Below are 14940 nucleotides of genomic sequence, written 5' to 3'. Positions count from 1 at the left end.
CCATCATAGTATGGAGGGTATATTATTTTTGTCATTCCGTTTGTAACTCATGGGGGTGATGGGGGCCCGGTAGTACAAAATGAAAAAATTCGCTGTTGCAAACATAAATTTACTGTGAAAAAAATTCATATCGGGGGGGACCCGGGCCCCCAGGGCCGCCCCCTGCGTACGTCCCTGGCTCCCATATAAGGTTACCCCCCAATTTTTGGAATTTCGGGGTTCTTGACCCCGTTTTTCAACCGTTTTCGCTGATATTTGGTACATTGGGTTCATATTGGGTACTAAATTTTTCCACAAAAAATTATAAATCTGGGTCCACTTTTCTTCTGGTATCCCCAATTTTGGGTATTTTGGGGTTCTTTGTTTATATTTGCATTGCAAATTATTCTTTAATGATAAAAAATTGGTACGTATGGAGGATTGTGAAAATCGACTACTAGAGTTTTTTGCAAATTCAGAGCAGGACTTCCATGAGAGAGGCATTATGAAGTTACCTAATAAAACGGTGCATATTTTAGACATTCATATAAAAATAATGGATTTCATTTCATATTTACAATTTGCTGTAGTTTACGAAAATTATATTCCGAAGGTCAATATCATTAGTGAATGGTAGAGTACAATTTACGTAACAATAAATAATTTTTACACAAATACTTGTGTTTCTTAACAACTTCGATCCTTGAATAACCAATACATGTGCCAAGATCTTCAAAATATTTTTTAATTATTGTTTATATATGAATTCAAAACTATTCTCATTTTTATTGTTATAATTATGTTTACTTTTATTATTGCCGTTTGATTAAAAACTCCGGCTAATTGAAGTAAAATGTGGAAAACTAATAATTCTTTAAAGCAAAACCGGTTAATTGAAAATTTAATTACTTCAAAAAATTATATTCAAGCCACTGTACTCGCCAACATTAAAAATAATAAGATATGTATCACAAGGTCAATCGTGGAATGCTGACATAAAAATATCAAAAATCTCTTCAAACATAATTCGAAAAGCGACAAATTACTATATCGGGAAAATGAAAGATTACTGCACGAGTGATCTTCAACAGATTTTTTGTCAAACAATCCAGATCGATAAACAGCATAATTTTTCGAGTGCGTATGTTTTTGTCTCTTGGTAAGCATTTTTAATATTCTGTGGTATTTATATTTTTGGTGTTAATATTTTCTTGTCGCACAAACCCTTGTTTTGGGAAATATGCCTTTTTTGGAAATTTTGAGATAAAATATGTGATAAACGCTCTGCGTACCTTAATCGTAGACCATTTACTAAAAATGTGTAGTATCAGGTAGTATTTTCTACGACCTCCTGGGTTTTCTGATTGAATGCTAAAAATACCATGTGAACATTTTTTCTGTAGGATTTTTCAAAGCAATGTTATTTTTGTATTGTTGTCCGCAGGTAGTGTTTTTGACACGACTTGTTGGATTTTTTATTGTACGCCATATACATTAATCACATTGAACATTTTGGTGTTCTTTAACTTAGAAATTATTCTTTGGGTGGCACAGTGGAAAAGCAACACAACCTAAAAAACTAATTGTAATTGTTTTGCAGAAAAATATCTTATAATTATGTTTATGATTTTTCGACCTTTCGAATGTTTAATAAATTAGAGATGGTTGATCGAGCTTGATCAACCATCTCTAATTTATGAAAAATATCTTATATCTCAGGAAACCGATATTTTTAAAAGATAAATATAAATGTTTAATTACCCAATAAATACTTTTTTTACAGATATCCACCGAAAATGTAAACCAAATGTGTCATATGTCCTTGCCAATGTGAACATTAATTACAATACTAAGAGAAAGCAAAATTAAATATTTAATGTTTTAATTCTAATACTTAAAGGTAATGTGAAATAAAAAGAAAAAACAACAGAAAATTAATCAATTTTTGATCTCAATAAAATGTTATTATGACTAATGTCACACAATTAAAATTGATTTCCTTATGTATACGAAACGTCGAGCAAAATATGAAATAAAAACCAGTTTTATTTTCATCAAAAATGCCTGACCAAAAAAGCCCAACAAAAAGCATCAATAATTTATTTCTTCGCCCCTGGCTCCTACACGTTTCATACTTATATCGGTATTTGTCAAACCATTCATATTAAAATCGTTTCCTCCGTTTTTCTTTTAGATTTCAACAAAAAATGGAAAAGCAAATAGACGAAAAATTACACGATTTATTAAAATATATACCATTTATCGATTTCATTATCGATATAGATAAAGTGAAATATGAAAAATTTATTGATATAAGAAATTGGATATTAACTAAGAAAAGGTAAGATAAAAAAATTTATTTTGTATCAAAGGCTAGTTTTAATAGAGGGTTTTTTTTTATTTTTAATTTCAGATATCCCCTAAATGATCTCAATAAAATTGAAAAATCGATAAAGACACAATATCGAAATATCATAGCCGTTACAGATAAGGTAAGAGTTGGATACAAATATAATTCTTAAGTCAGAACTTAACAATTGGTTTGCCATACATAAGTTCAATTTCAAATCAACGTTTTTCGAAAATTTTCCATTAGAACTACGCATTTTTCTCATAGCAACGATGCCTTTTGTCTGAAAATGTTAAGATATTTAAAAGAATAACTTGTAACTATTCCTATTTTTTCCTCTTTCCCTTCGTTATTTTTTATGGTTTGGGAGCCGAGAATATTGAACTGCTATTATAAAATAATAGTTTTAAAATTAATATAGTTACATAGATTTTTTATTTGCATATTATAACTTAATCCTTTTTGTCATGAGATATGAATCTTAAAATACAAAATAAATGTAATAGTTAATAGATAAAGATCATTTTTCAAGGATAAAGCAAAAATGCATCCTCTTACCTTCAAAATACAATTTAAGCCTAATTCAGAATTAATATAAGTTAAATATAAAAATGATATAAAAAAGCAAAAATTAACCCAATCAGAAAGAAGGGCTCGAATGTAGATAATTACTGCTTCCTGTTTCATCGTAAGTTGTGGAATATGTTTTAAAAATACAACTTATTATCATTTGGAGAAGAACAATATGTTTGACGATTGCCATTGCGGCTTTCGAAGCCATCGAAGCACGCCTATGTTACTAGTGAGCTTAACAGACTATAAGGAGAAATCTTTTAAGCATAACGTTTCAATATTATCATCTTTAGACTTTGAAAAAGCCTTCGATAGGATTGACTATAAATTTCTATGGCTTCAGCACAAACGCCTGTGAATTAATATATTCATATTTAACTGAAAGATATCAATGTATTTCTATGAATGGCATTCTCTCTCTCATTCTCATATTTAACTGAAAGATATCAATGTATTTCTATGAATGGCATTTTCTCTGGTTTATTGCCTGTTAAAAGCGGTGTTTCTCAGGGTTCGATCTTGGTCCCAATGCTTTTCATTATGTTTTTAAACGATTTATTCAAAAATATTCGTCCGTGTTGTTCTCCATATTCATATGCAGATGATATACAACTGTTATTTAAAGCATCTACAGACAATCCCGATGTCCTTCTAGCAAAATTTAAATGGGTTATGAGCCTGCTATATGCATGGATGAACTCCAACCGGCTAATTGTTAATCCTACAAAAACACAGGATTTGGGTTTTCCCAGTTATGCTCACTATAGTTTGTCTCTGCACATATCAAACAAAAATCATAAACCACTTCGATTCCACATAAATATACGCATAACATAAAAAAATAAATGTATAACTTTCTAACCATAAAAACTTCATACTATTATATGTTAGGATTATCATACCTTTATAAGATATATTCATTAAGATTTAATTATTATAGGAAGTAGTATGGTTTGCAACTTAATTAAAATCTGACTTTCAGGCTTCAAATTGATTTTTTTTAAAGAAATAATAACTTTTGACCGTGGTAGTCACACTGCGCTAGTTTTAAGCTAATTATTTTATGTGTGTTATTTAAAAATCTGAAAACTTCCATGAAGATGAAATTCAATGAATTTCGAAATATCGGAAAATAATAAATAAATACAAATATTGACCTCAAGCTCGATCAGCCATCTATAATTTATTAAGAAATACATAATTATATTAACTCACCGATTATTTCTTTCTTTCCATCTTGTTCTAGAAAATCCCACTAAAAATACTAGAAATTTTTAAAAATGAAATCAATCACCATTATGTTGATCTATGTTCCGATGATGAAAAGAATTCATCAAAAGAAATGGATGGCAACAACAGCGATGACGATTTGGAAATTGTATATGTATCTTACCCAACGAAACCCAAAACAACGCATCGCAAAAAATCCCAAGAGGTATCGCTTACAAAGAACACGACTCTCGTACATGCTTTAGATGAGGATCCGATTAAAGAAAATACAAAACATTGTAAAAAATTCAAGAAAGAATCACTGCCTCAAAGCCCTACTGCTGTATTTGAAGCTTTAGATGACGATTCATCGCAGCTATTAAAGCAAATCGATTGTTTATCAACCGAAGACAAAAAATACGCTACTCCAAATTGTTATCACGACAACAATAGTGTAGTAAAAACAGAAAAATTATTTCAAAGGCGTGAACAAATACCTGAACGATGGAAAAAGAAAAAAACTATAATAGATGTTTCTATAGAGGACACCATATCTTTGGATTCTAGTGATGAAGAATCTTCTAATAAAATGGAAACGATTGTTACAAATTACAATCATGTTAGTATGTATAAGAGGAGATCTTCCACTATAGGCACTTGTCTAATTGCCGAAGAAGACAATGATGTCCTTTCAACTGATAATATACAGTATACATCAGAAAATCTACAGTCTAACATAACGAACAAAACTAAATCACCACAGGCGGAAAAATCCAATGAAGAAATTAGCAAACCAGTGAAAGAAACTAGCCTCGATGATTTGTTACGCAGCAATACCACAAATGATGAAAATAAAGAAGGCAAAATTGAAAAATTGCTTAATCAATTGATTACACTATTACAAAAAAAGACTACAGAAACAGATGTAGACTCCTGCCCCGAAGCTCCATCAATGTCAATGAATCAAAATGTAATGCCGCAAATACATCAACATAATCCCTACTCAAATGCTCCTCAAATGCCAATTACACCTCAACAACCTTATACTGATGACACTTCGTATTACTCACAATTCCAAAGAATAGCCCAACAACGCAAACTGAATTTGAACGATCCACGCATACGCAACGAATTAAATAAATATAAAAATTCTCCATTATTAATTGCTGGTGGTATAGATTTGACATCTTGGACAAATAATGCTGCAATTCCCCAATCCACTTTCTCTGGTCATCCTGCTAATTTCAACTACTATCCCACTAATAATGATTTTAATCATTCGCCTAGATCACAAATTCCAATGCACAACTCACAGGATCGTCCATATGGAAATACGGCAGGTTATACTACTAATAAAACCCGATATAGACAATTGGGTCCCAACATGACTAAAAGTAGTATAACATATGCAGAATACAAACGTAGAAAAGCTGAGATGGAACAACAGAAAATTGAAAAACAGCAACAACGTCTGAAAGCTGATTATTTCAACCAGGAAACAATATCCTCTAAACCACATTTGATTGATATAAATCAAGGGTCAATTCAGAATTGTAATATCAGTTCATTAGCGAAGAAAGATGCCGCAATAATAAATTCGACAACGAATAAAGTCCCAGAAATCCAAGCAAAAAATCGTGATATTATGAAGATTGCTAGTGAAGAGAGTTCCAAAAGTATAGCGTCAAAAAACGATAATACACCATCGACGTTGTCTAATGATGCTATAGATAAATCAAATATAATGCAGGATTCAAGTAAAGCTAGCAAATCTACAGAAGTCGATAGTATTTCTAAAGAATTGGAAGGTGACAATATATTGTCAATGTCGCCTAACGATAATCTAGACATTTCAAAATTAAAAGATATAATCAAATCTAAAAAATCTTCAGAATTCGATCGCATTCTAAAGGAACTGGATCAAATTATATCAGGTAAATATAACATTTGATATTATGAGAAAAAGCGCCGAAATTGCATTTCGAAAAATAAAAAAATCAAACACGAACGTTTTAGTTTTCGTTTTAATAATTTATTGAGTAAAGTAAAAAATAATATAAAATGGGGAAACATAAGAAGAACAGATTCATTGTTTACGAGTGGCGACGGGGGAGCTCAGCAATAAAAAAATCTCAAAAGTGACGTTGATGCGAAAACAATACTCATTAGAAAACTACCAAAATTACAGTTCAATCTTGTAACAATGAGGAGTATATAGTTTTCTAATATGTATACAAAATGTTCAAATTTCAAAAAAAAAACATATAAAAGCATATTGCATACTATTGCTGTAATAGTCCTTCAGAAAATATTCTTTAAAAATCCACACCTATTGCTGTGATAGACCTTCAGAAAATGTTCTTTAAAAATCCACGCATATTGCTGTGATATTCCTTTAGAAAATATTCTTTAAAAATCCCCGCATATTGCTGGGATAGTCCTTCAGAAAATATTCATTAAAAATCCACGCCAATTACGGTGGTAGTCTTTCAGAAAATATTCTTTAAAAATCCCCGGCTATTGCTGTGATAGTCCTTCAGAAAATATTTTTTTAAATATCCCCGACTATTGCTGTGATAGTCCTTCAGAAAATATTCTTTAAAAATCAATGTCTATTGCTGTGATAGTCCTTCAGAAAATATTCTTTAAAAATCAATGCCTATTGGTGTGATAGTCCTTCAGAAAATATTCTTGAAAAATCCCCCACTATTGCTGTGATAGTCCTTCAAAAAATATTCTTGAAAAATCCACGCCAATTGCTGTGATAGTCCTTCAGAAAATATTCTTTAAAAATCCAAGTCAATTGCGGTGATAATCTTTCAGAAAATATTCTTAAAAATCCCGACTATTGCTGTGATAGTCCTTCAGAAAATATTCTTTAAAAATCCACGCCAATTGCGGTGATAGTCTTTCAGAAAATATTCTTTAAAAATCCCCGACTATTGCTGTGATAGTCCTTCAGAAAATATTCTTTAAATATCCACGCCTATTGCTGTGATAGTCCTTCAGAAAATATTCTATTGCTGTGATAGTCCTTCAGAAAATATTCTTTAAAAATCCCCGACTATTGCTGTGATTGTCCTTCAGAAAATATTCTTTAAAAATCCACGCCTATTGGTGTGATAGTCCATCAGAAAATATTCTTTTAAAATCCACGCCTATTGCTGTGACACTCCTTCGGAAAATATTCTTTAAAAATCCAAAAAAGACTCGGGTGAAATAAATGGAACATTTGAGGGAATTTTCAATCAAATTTAGCCAATTCGAATTTAAATACCAACAATAATTCTTCCGAGGATAAGTTTTGTCCTATTATCAAATTGCAATCAATACATATGAGACAAGACTTCAAATTCCTCATATTTGGATGTAGGCTGTAGTCTTAACTCTATGCCCTATCTCAATTTCTTGGAAAAATAGTGTGATTGCAACATAAGACCCTATCCCTAGAATATAAAGTCAATATTCTTGGTTCTTCATGGCGAAATTATTAAAATGTTAATATATATACACACAGATTTTAAGTAACAGTGACAAAATCCAAAATTTCATTATAATTATATTTCTTTACAGTTGGAAAACGTTCATCCAGCGTTCATGCACGCACGGCAATAACTGAGCAATTGGAAACAGAACAGCAATCTTCTTTATCGGATAAAAATGAAAAATCTCCAAAAAATAATACAAACAAAGACAGCAGGCGCCCCAAAACACCATCAAAAAATAAGCCATCTAAAAATGTTAAGCCCAATACAAATAAACGATCTGACATTAGCGAAGAAAGTGAAAACCCGAAACTATCTAAAACTAAAAACTTAAAAAGACGAAAAACTATTGATGATTCTCCTTCGTCACTGGCTATAAGTGCACCAGCCACAATCGAATGCAATAATACCAAGTATAAATCTATTTTAGAAAACCAGCCCACATTAGTGCTTAAACGTCTAACAGACACTGAGATTCGTGGTAGGAATACCAGTAAAAAGCAGGGACGTACTTCATCTCAAGATACGAATAAAACCAGTAGCACATTTTTGAATGTTGAGTTAGTAGAATGCGGCACAAGAAAATCGTCGAGAACAACTAAAGAATCTTTACAAAAATCAGCTAAACCCAAAAAACCCAACAACAATTTGCAAATGACCGAGCGTAGTACACGCAAATGTGCCTTATGTACTACTAGGCCCTCGGATCTAACCAATCACTATATACAAAAACATAAAACTGAATCGTACACCTCAAGACTAAGTCATTCCCAAATTGAAGAGCTTTCCTCCAATACCCGCTTTGTCGAAGAACAACCGGCAAGTGGTAGACAGAAACGTTTAGCTCCTCGCTATTCGGTTGTGTGTCCCTTCTGTGACGAAGAATTAATTGACAGTTTCATTAATTTCTATAATCACTATTCCACACATACGGGAGAATATGCTTATCAGTGTTCGGGATGTAAATTTCTTAAACCCTTTAAAGCCGACATTCAATCACATCTTGCACATTCGAAAATTTGCCGTTCGGAGTATGTACAAGTAATGTACCGTTATCTGGAGACTGCAACAGTTATATACTTACATTATTGTAAAATATGTAATTTTGTGCAATTGAATGAGGCCAATATATTTAAGCATCAAAGGGAACATCATGATGCGCGGCAAGCAATTGCAGATAATGTGGGGAAATTTATAGTGGCTGCAATATATGAAAAATCGGATGATGATGACAAGTCGTCGATAGCAACAACTTCAAATAACAATATTATAGAGGATGTCCAGAAGAAGGAGGAAAGAAATGTTGAAAACGAAAACCATGCAAAGAAGGAGGCAAATTATAATACCGCAGACCACCACTCTATATCCGACGATAACGTTCTTGTACAAAATGAACCATTTCCTGAAGAACCCTGTAATTCCACATTCAATAATTTGGAAGAACTTTTAAAAGAAATGCACGAGCCAGAATCAACAAATCTAACAACTCAAATCCCCATGACTACCATACATGATTTCCCTCCAACAACATATAGAGACCATGAAAATCAAACTTCCACAGGGGCCACAAAAGATCCGATCACTACTGAAGAACATGGTAGCGGAACATGTGATTTTATTATGAATATTTGTAAATCGGAACCAGATGAACAACTCACAGCCCAATCATTATCATATGACGACATACATCATCTGTATCGTTCGTATCCGCGAAATATAAATTCTTTTGGTCTCTATAAATGTCTAACAGATGATTGTTATTTCTCCACTAACACATCGAGTGAATATATTGAACATTTAGAATCTCATTATTGTGAAGATAATGATGATGATGCGGATCACCTAACATTGCCCTGTGCATATTGCAATATTCAAAGATCAAAATTAAGGACGTCGCAGCAAATAGCCGAACATATTGGTCGAGATCATTCAAATTTAATATTTCAATGTTCGGCATGTTTTTATCGCAGTTGTGATGCCTCTAATGTATTAATACATGAAACTGAAATGCATAATGTCGCCAGCGATCATACGACATGTTTGGTATATAAATGTTCGGACATTGCAATTGCACATGATCCGGAATATATAAAAAGAAAAATTGCTGAAAATGTTGGAAAATTGTCGTGTTCATGTAAGTGTTGTTTAATTTAAAAATTATATATAGTAAATGTATTTGGTACCTTAAAGAAATCGCTATGTATTATATTCACTTCAAATGTATTCCTACTATTCTATACTTCCCATTTACTATAGATATTAATATATTAAACACACGTATGTTTATCGTTTATTTTAGATTGTAATCAGGAATCTTTCTATCATGCTAACCTATTGGAACGCCATTTGCTTATGACACATAATATCAATATTACAAACCCATTGGAATACTATTCATGCATCTATTGCCAGTCATATATAAATGAAGATAAACAGATACTACGAAAACATTTGGCCCTGCAACATCCGGAAGAATTTCCATTTATTTGTGATCATAATGAGATTGTGGTTAATCACAATGAGGTAATTGAATTGATTTTAATTTGATACGGGAATAAGGGTTATTTTTATAAAAATTATATCGGATTACGTAAAAACGAATATGCGTTTATATTTGAAAATTATATTTTCTCTTTTTTAAATGTTGACAATTTCATAATCCCTGGTACCTATCTTATCTTAAATTTAAGATATTTTAAATTAGTTTTTCTTCAGGATAATGTATATACTTTTACTTTATATAATTTTATACTTTTAAATATATACAACAAATAAGTAAATCGTTGTAGAAAATATTATCTTCCTTCAAATTGTTTACCAGGATGTTTTCTTGATGGAATTAGCCCTAACTAATATCTACTAAGATCTTGAACTACACAGCAATCATGTAAAAGGGGTAGGTGTATAGGTGTAGCTCCACATGTATACATTCCAATACACAAATCTAATACAACAAACCAAATACATTATTACCATAGATGCTTTGTTTTGTTATTGCAAAATAGAAATGATATCTCAAATAAATACGCCAACACTACTGATAGTTGCTTTAATCAAATCGCTATATAATAACAGTGTTTAAATTAATGTTTAATGCATTTTAAAATTGTTTTTCTTCAGGATCATGTATATAATTTAAAAGCAATAAATATGTCTGCAGACATACCATTTGTTGATATAAATATCGGCAATGGAGAACAGCGTGAACAAGGAGTCGTCGATGTTAAACCCAATCTAGATGATCTGCTTAAAAAACAAGAAGAAACACTGAAAATACGATTATTAAAATTAACACGAAATACCGGTGTTGCTCCTGATTGTCTTTATCGCTGTCCAACAGCATCTTGTGGACGTTTCTTTTCCAATTATAGTCTCTGGTTAAGGCATATGCGTTTACGTCATATGTGTTTGGAGTGTATTTGTCCACACTGCCAGAATGAAAACAACAACACAACACATTTTAGACCTCTGTCGGATTTCGAAACCCATTTTGAAGAACATCGTCGTCATACATACATATGTTATCATTGTATTTTAACCTTCTCGACCTGTCAAGAGCTATACGAACATGTTGAACAACAACATGGTGATTTGCATCACATTCATTATGAACAAGTGCGCTTTAATTTCAATTATTCTTATCACATTGCTATACAATCGGACATGATGGTGCTGGAACGTTCTGAGCTGTATGCAAACTGTTTAAGTCGTTTGGATGAGGGCTTAAAGGAAATGGAAAAGAATGAAACAATGCAGTTTAAATCAAATTGGTTAATTGATTACCAACAAATGATATCATCCTCTTGGTGGGAATATGAATGTCCAATCAATTTCCACTCCGCGCCCGAATTCAGTTTGTGTGGGGTGTGTTGTATGCCCTTCTATACAAATGGAGACTTAACGACACATATAAAAACTACTCATGCTAACCGTGATGTCCACGTGATAAATTTTACTCACAAAGAAAATAAGAATTTATATTTCAACTTGGCCCTGGTCTTTGCCAATGGCCATATATCCTTCTCTAGCATGACTACTTGTTTCTGTTGTGAGGAGCAGAATATGGATGCAGGACTTTTTGTTTTACATCTGAAGAATTATCACAAACTCATTTTAAATTATTATTGTGAATGTTGTCACAAGCCAATTGAGTCAATGAAATTTGCCGCTGATCATTTTCAACACAATCATCGTAATGACGAAATTAAAATTCGCTGTGAATTGACTTCAATTTATGACATTCACTTGATTTCTATAAGGAATTTTAAAGTACAAATTAAAAATCCTCAACAGAATACAGCAGTTGAGTATATTGTGAAAGAGGAACCGGTCGATGATGATGATGGCGGCGGAGATAATCATAAAGATGTCATGCTATTAGACGAAAATGATGTTATCATAGAAAACTATGAACGAGAATTGAAACAAATTGAAAATATTAAAGAAAAACCAAAACTGAAATGTATTGCTATGGAAAGTTTACTCCAGACATCATGTCACACCACACAACAAAATCCACAACAACAGTCGTGTGAAGCATACACTGCAATTGAAAAGCCAACAACACAATTGCAAGTCAATGCTAATAAAGCAATGGAAACAATTTCATGCCACAATACTTTATCGATTGCAGAACCACCAATATTTAAATCGTCACATCCCACAATGACAACAACCGCTTCGCGTGCTTCAAATCAGTTACCAAGATTATTAAATTACAATATATCGCAACAAGTAGTTGCACAACCTACAGCTATGATGACAGTGTCAAATCTAGATAACAATACTATATTAATACAAAATCAAACACCAATTATATCCTCTCAAAATCCAAATATTTGTTGCACCGTAACATATGCGCCAAATCCATCACACACGAGTTCTAATTGTCTTCCACCATATTTTTGGTAGTATAATAACTAATTTATGTAATGAATGGTTTTACGCTTGCCCATATAAAGTATCTATTTTTTTAACAAAATACTACAAAAATATCTATAGATCTGTTCCAGAATCTGCAAAAATCTTCTATGGATCGAAATTATTTTTGATTACCATTTATAAAATTGAAAAGTGTTACCACTTTTTGAGTACGGAAACAGTCCAATAATATTATTTTTAACTTGAAATTTATAAAAAAAAATACTTTTTTAAATAATTTAACTGAATAATATAATTGAATTAGTTTTATGTTAAAATGTTATTTATTTTGTTTTAGATTACTTTTTATATAAATTATATGAATTTTTTTTAATGTGTGAATAATAAATTTGTTTTTATTGTTATGAAAAAAAAATCTTTTGTTATCTGTTTTTCTTTTTAATTGCTGATGTTGTTATTTAGAATATATCGAGACATATTCGCCAAAAACGTAACCCACAAATTTGAAATTTTACAGTAGAAGGTTTTTTGTAATAAATTCATTATTTTGAAATTTAGATATAGTTTAAAGCAAAACTAAAGCTATAATTCTAAATTTCAAAATAATAGCTTTATTAAATCTGACAACAACTGCGCTCAAATCTATAGACACACAGTAAACAAATACAAATCTGTTAGACTTTAGTTGAAGCAAGAACGTTGACTTAAAGACAACATAACTTTCTTCAAGTAAGTTTATTTACATATTGTTATTGTTGTTTTAAAATCTGTTAAAATATATGTAATTGTAGTTCCCTGTGGATGATTGGAGAATCCAATCGAAATATTGGAAACAATAAATATTAAACATCAAAATTAAAAACGATTTTTACTTTTAAAAAAGCCTACAGCCGAACTAATACAACAAAGATAAACAAAACTAGGCAAACGATACCGATTCAAAAATCTGAATTTATTAAAAAAATACCTTCTCCTGTAAAATGTTACGTTTTTTTTTTTTTTTTTTTTTTTTTGCGAATATGGCAAATAGTATGATGTTTGCATTATTATCAAGGAAGCTTTTAAAAATGTCAGTACCGAAACACTTATTCAATCCTCAGAAGCATTTTAACTTTACCCTAGGCACACTCATAGGATGGGGCAGACCTTTTGCTAAGTATTAGGTGAAAAATGTATTGACCCCTAAGCTTGAGTGTTAACGAATGAATTTAACATAAAAAATAAAAATCGCAGCCTAAAAGACAACTATCAGGACACAAATCGGACACAATACATCTTAGTTTAGCGTAGATCATAACACCCGTTTGAAGTGAATTCTTTACACTTACACAAAAAATTTTAAGATTAACCTCAGAACTCCGAACAAAATGGTCTTAGATATTGACGGGTTTACCAAAAAGCAATTTCTATTTGCCCAATCAAATGTTCTTACGAAAGAAAAATTTATTTTTTCTTCTAAGAAATCAGGACTGTCCTGTTGTGCATTGAAAAGAAGAAAAAAATGTCCAAGGACAGATCCCTGTGGGAAACCAAACGCAATACTAGATCTTACACTATTGATTTTAACAAATTGAGACCTATCTGTGAAGTATGAAAGTACCTAGCGACATGCAGACATTGAAAAAATGAACTGTTTCTTCAAAATTATTGAGTAGGATATATAGTTAAAAGCGTTGGTTTAAGGGATCAAATGTTTCACCGTGCCCCGCCGTTGTTGTCATAGATAACATTTTGTAGAGGGATCTTTCGTTTCTTTAAACCCATTGGATTTGGCACAAATTTTGCTTTTTTGGTAGTTTAAGCCCCCCGCTTGCGAATCGTTTTGAAATTTTTACCACATGTAACAATCAGGACCCCAACATGATTACAACAGTCGCTTTAAATTGATACCCATATTGCCTTAGTAATTTTAAAAATCATGAGAAAATACAAGGCTCCCAACGGAAATTTGGAGGTACGGAAATATCGATTCCCGCAAGAAAAAAAGTATACCATTGTAATCAGCGCCCCAAGAACTATATGTGGTACAAATTTCAAAACGATTAGCGAGGAGGCCCTAAACTAGACTTTTTCCTATAATTATAATTATTATTTCATTTTATTGAGTAGACCCCATCCTATATAATTACATTTTGTAAGATACCCTCTATTTATTATACCATAATTAATAATACTCCCTGTATCATTTATTTGAGTAGACCCAATCCTGTTTAATTATATTTATGTTTATATTTTTTTCTATCTTTTAATTAATATTGTAAAATGAATTTTATTATTACAGATACTTGAGTTGATCCCATCCTTCTTGTGATAACAGTTGTATAAATTATTGTTAATTAATTTTATTGTAATGATAAGTGCCTCAATTTTTGTATTTTTTTTTTTAATACTGTTTTAATAACCACGATAACATTATAGAGTAACTTTTTTATTATTTTTTATATATTAAGCTATTTCCGCTCG

This window comes from Musca vetustissima, unplaced genomic scaffold, assembly GCF_032173495.1.
Source record: "Musca vetustissima isolate MV318-11 ecotype Yass unplaced genomic scaffold, APGP_CSIRO_Mvet_v1 utg1843, whole genome shotgun sequence".
Taxonomy (NCBI): domain Eukaryota; kingdom Metazoa; phylum Arthropoda; class Insecta; order Diptera; family Muscidae; genus Musca; species Musca vetustissima.
The sequence above is the reverse complement of the archived record's forward strand: the minus strand, read 5'-3'. Positions refer to the sequence as shown.